We start from the raw sequence: 4,001 nt of genomic DNA, 5'->3' as shown, positions 1-4,001 counted from the left end.
ATTGCTCATGGCAAGTCCAATTGACTCACCTTCGCTGCCAAATCGACAACTGTAAAGCTCTCTACACCAATTAATAACAATGTGACATTTATAATCTGAATATTGTGAACTATAACTGTTCTGAACTGGCTTTCTATTGTTTATAACTTTTGTGTGTGTATTGTAATACTGAACAATGTGAATGCAGTAATTACGAAATGCGGTCTCATAAACTCCTGGCAACGGCCTTGCCGCAGTGGATACACCGGGTCCCGTGAGATCACCGAAGTTAAGCGCTGTCGGGCGTGTTCGGGACTTGGATGGGTGACCATCCAGGCGGCCATGCGCTGTTGCCATTTTTCCCGACGAGTAATGTGGCCACTTTTCCAGATCGGACTCCATGCCGGCATTAAGGGTTCACAGATGAAACTATTAAAAATAAACAAACAATAAGGAAATGCACATGTAGTCCAAAACACTGTGTTGAAAGATTGATATGGTAACAAAGCGTTAATCCATGAATAACAAGACTGGTATGGTTTACTTACATTATATCAGACGACTGAAAATCACTAAATTATGTACTAAAATATAACAATAATGGAACAAACTTCCTGTGTCAGACTCACTGACAACATTGATGGTGCATATTAGAACTAGTCCGACCACTTCTCGGTGGACAGCAGCACTATTCAAGGCAAAAAATATGCAATGGCCACTTTTACCGTCCTTGTCACTTCAAACCACATTCCCCTATAGGTTAGTCTCAAGGAAGTTTCAAGTTGTCATGTTCTATTTTTGTTCATGAAAGAGAGGGACATTTAAATATATCAGCCGATTTTAAACCTATAGTAAATATCAGGGACTACATGGAATAGCGGATACAGTTAACAGCCCCACAGAGTGGTGACTGTAGTATTTAATCATCAATGGCTGCTGGATATGGCACACCTGCAGAAACTTATTGCTGTCTACTTTATCGAAGTGAAGCCATCACCAATGGTACAGGTACGCGGCAATGGTGGAGGGTTGCCGCATTTTGCTGGTCAGTGTGCTTTGTTGTACCTCGGAGGAAATAGACAAAATTCAGAAATCTATTTCTAGAGTTGTAAGCGCCTTTGAACGGACGTAAACCTGCACAAAGTACACTGTAAAACACAATTAAGGGATCACTTTCACGAAACGCAGTAATTTTCTCCCTAAAAATTTGAAATATGGCTGGAAAGGTGCCTACCACTTTCCTCTGTATTGCTGCGAAAGCATTATGCCCTTCAAAGTCACTCTCAGACTCGGTGACGCTTCAGCCGACATGGTGCTGGAAAAAAAAAAAAAGTGATGTCACATTGGTACCAAATTCCACCACAATTCTGCCTAGCGCCGCCGTAGACGTGTCGCACGATGAGCCAGGTGGTCGCAGCCTTTCTTACCCACATTTCACCCCTTCTAATGATGCCTCCGCAATACAAGTCAGAATCACGTCGCTCAGTGTTGAAGTCAGGTGGTTTTTCTTGTGGCTGGGTGAGGAAAACATCTCAGATGCACTGTCGCTCAGGATCGACTTGAAAAGACCTCAGGGAATGGCATAAAGAGCGTCAATTAAACCACCCCTTTCCTTGGACCGTTGCTTCCCACAAATACCGCGGTCGAAAACTACAGTTCGCACTGCGATGCGTAAGTGGATGACGCCTTTTACACACTGCTGGTTCCACCTTCCCACCCAGGCCGAGTCAACCTTTCTCTGATTACATCAGGGGCCAGCAGCCCCACAGCTAAAATGCTGCTCTTGTACGCGCTAGGCATGCAGTATCGGAGGGATGTTAAGGGGCTATTTGCCTGCAGGCGCCTACAACTATCGTCAGTTTGTCTGTTCAGGTATATTTTTAAACTGCTCAGCAAAGGCGTGCGCGTTCAGGGGGTGTTGCCGAATGAAGGGTGTTAGAGAGACTATTTGTTGTTTTACTCACGCATATTCCAACGTTACACTCTCCCATTATCACACCACAGGAGGGCGCGAAGGAGATGAAAAAGCATAAGCATCTTTTGCTACTTCAGATTATCTTTAAATTTCGTTGAATGGTTTTGAAAGATCCCTAGTGGTTCCACACTGTACAATTGTGAAAAAATTGCTGTCCCACTACGATCCATAGGTGTCCGATTACATTGGTTTGCTGGCCCACGATGTCACAAAAACGTTGAATCGTCTGAGGTGGCGCGGGGGAGAGGGGAGCGGGGTAGGGGGTGGTACATGTCAGCAGTATCACGTATGGGCATCATCGCCATAGGGTAAGGCGTGGTTTCATTTTCAATACTGCGGCCGAACTTCCCCGCATGGGGTCTGCCGGCCAACAATGCCATACGATCATTTATTTTTTTTTTTTTTACGCTCTGTAGTCAACTGCTGGCGGCATTTTCAGGTTGATTCTGAACGTTGGTGTGTCTGTGTGATTTCAACGCTGGGCGTCGTGGTTCTGACCTCGATCGCAGAGGCGTCAAAAATTGGGGCGAAAGGTTAGCAAGAGCGAATGGGACGACATTCTCAACTTGTGACACGGTCTCCATGGGTAGAAGTGTGGTTCCAATGTGTCATCATTAACTCTTATTACACCTCACATGAACTTATGAGCTCTGAAGTTCTTTCACGTGTGTCAACACCTTGCTGTTTGAGGCATAGCCTAGCATGAGGGTGAGGTTTCAGGGTGCCTCGCTTTTGCACTATTACAGAGCTCGGTTGAGGGCACCTTCTAGCCAAATTTTAAACTTCTCCGTCGCAATGCGAGACAATTACGGCGTTTCGGAAAAGTGATCCCTTATTTGTTTTCCCCGGTGTACATCTGAGCTTTTATCGTAAGATACCGGGAGTGATGTTATCGCCGCTTTTTCACGCGTGTCATTTTCGGAAGAAGAATGTTTGTAGTGAGCGTACCACAAGCAGCCGATAGCTGCCGATAGAAGGGGTCACGGTCACGGATCATGCTGGCGAGTACGTACTCCACATTTGACGTACCCGGGACAGAACTGTTCTGGTGAGGCAAAACGTCTAAATTGCACGCATATTAACCTTAAAATGATCGTATATGGACCGAATTCAATGGCGCAACCAGCCGTGATGAAGAAATGGAAATAATTAGAACAAGCCTGCACAGACTTGGCTCAAGCTGACCGAGAAGGAAAGTCATCGACATCGTCTACATATGACAATACCCTGGCAGTCGAGGAACTGATTCGCAGCGGTCAAAGGCTTTTCCAGTGATGAGCAGCTCTAGAACGACTCCGTGACCAACGAGCGAACGCCTATCGTCGAGGAATTGAACTATTGGTAGAGATTTCCAATGGTTATCTACAGAGAAATGATAATTAAATCTAAACCCTTAGCTGCCGACAGGTGTTGTTGATATACATCAAAGGGGACAGCTGAAAATGGGTGTCCCGACCGGGACCGGGACCCGAACCCCGGATCCCCTGCTTACATGGCAGACGCTCTAGCCATCTGAGCCACCGAGGGCACGGAGGATAGTGCGACTGCAGGGACTTATCCCTTGGACGCTTCCCGCGAGACCGACATTCCCAACTGTACAATGAGTGATTGGGAAAATATCTATTAGGAACACTATGAATGTAGGTTGTGGACAGGTGGGAATGTCGGTCTCGCAGGAAGCGTGCAAGGAATAAGTCCCTGCAGCCGCACTATCCTCTATGCCCTCGGTGGCTCAGATGGATGAGGTAGTCTGCCTCATGGTCCCGGGATCGAGTCCCGGTCGGGGCACACATTTTCAGCTGTCCCCATTGATGTATATCAACAACACTTGACGGCAGCTACGGGTTTAGATTTAATTATCATTTCATTCTAGAGAAGCTGCACGGTCAGCAATGGTATCTTCATATCTACAGAGAACTGATGCGCATGTTATCATGTATTTATGCCACTTTGAAGTGTAGTGCAGCATTCAATACAAGTTACTTGGTGTAACATAATAATACGTAACCTTCTTTTCTACTCTCCCATCTTACGTCTAAGTATTTCA

At 46.0% G+C, this 4,001-nt stretch overlaps 1 pseudogene; it reads left to right on the top strand.

Annotated features, from left to right (window-relative positions):
* Positions 1–217: 217 nt before the first annotated feature.
* Positions 218–335, top strand: LOC124790272 (annotated as a pseudogene).
* Positions 336–4,001: the final 3,666 nt, after the last annotated feature.

The sequence above is a fragment of the Schistocerca piceifrons genome, chromosome 3 (assembly GCF_021461385.2).
Source record: "Schistocerca piceifrons isolate TAMUIC-IGC-003096 chromosome 3, iqSchPice1.1, whole genome shotgun sequence".
Lineage (NCBI taxonomy): Eukaryota > Metazoa > Arthropoda > Insecta > Orthoptera > Acrididae > Schistocerca > Schistocerca piceifrons.
The sequence above is the reverse complement of the archived record's forward strand: the minus strand, read 5'-3'. Positions and strand labels throughout refer to the sequence as shown.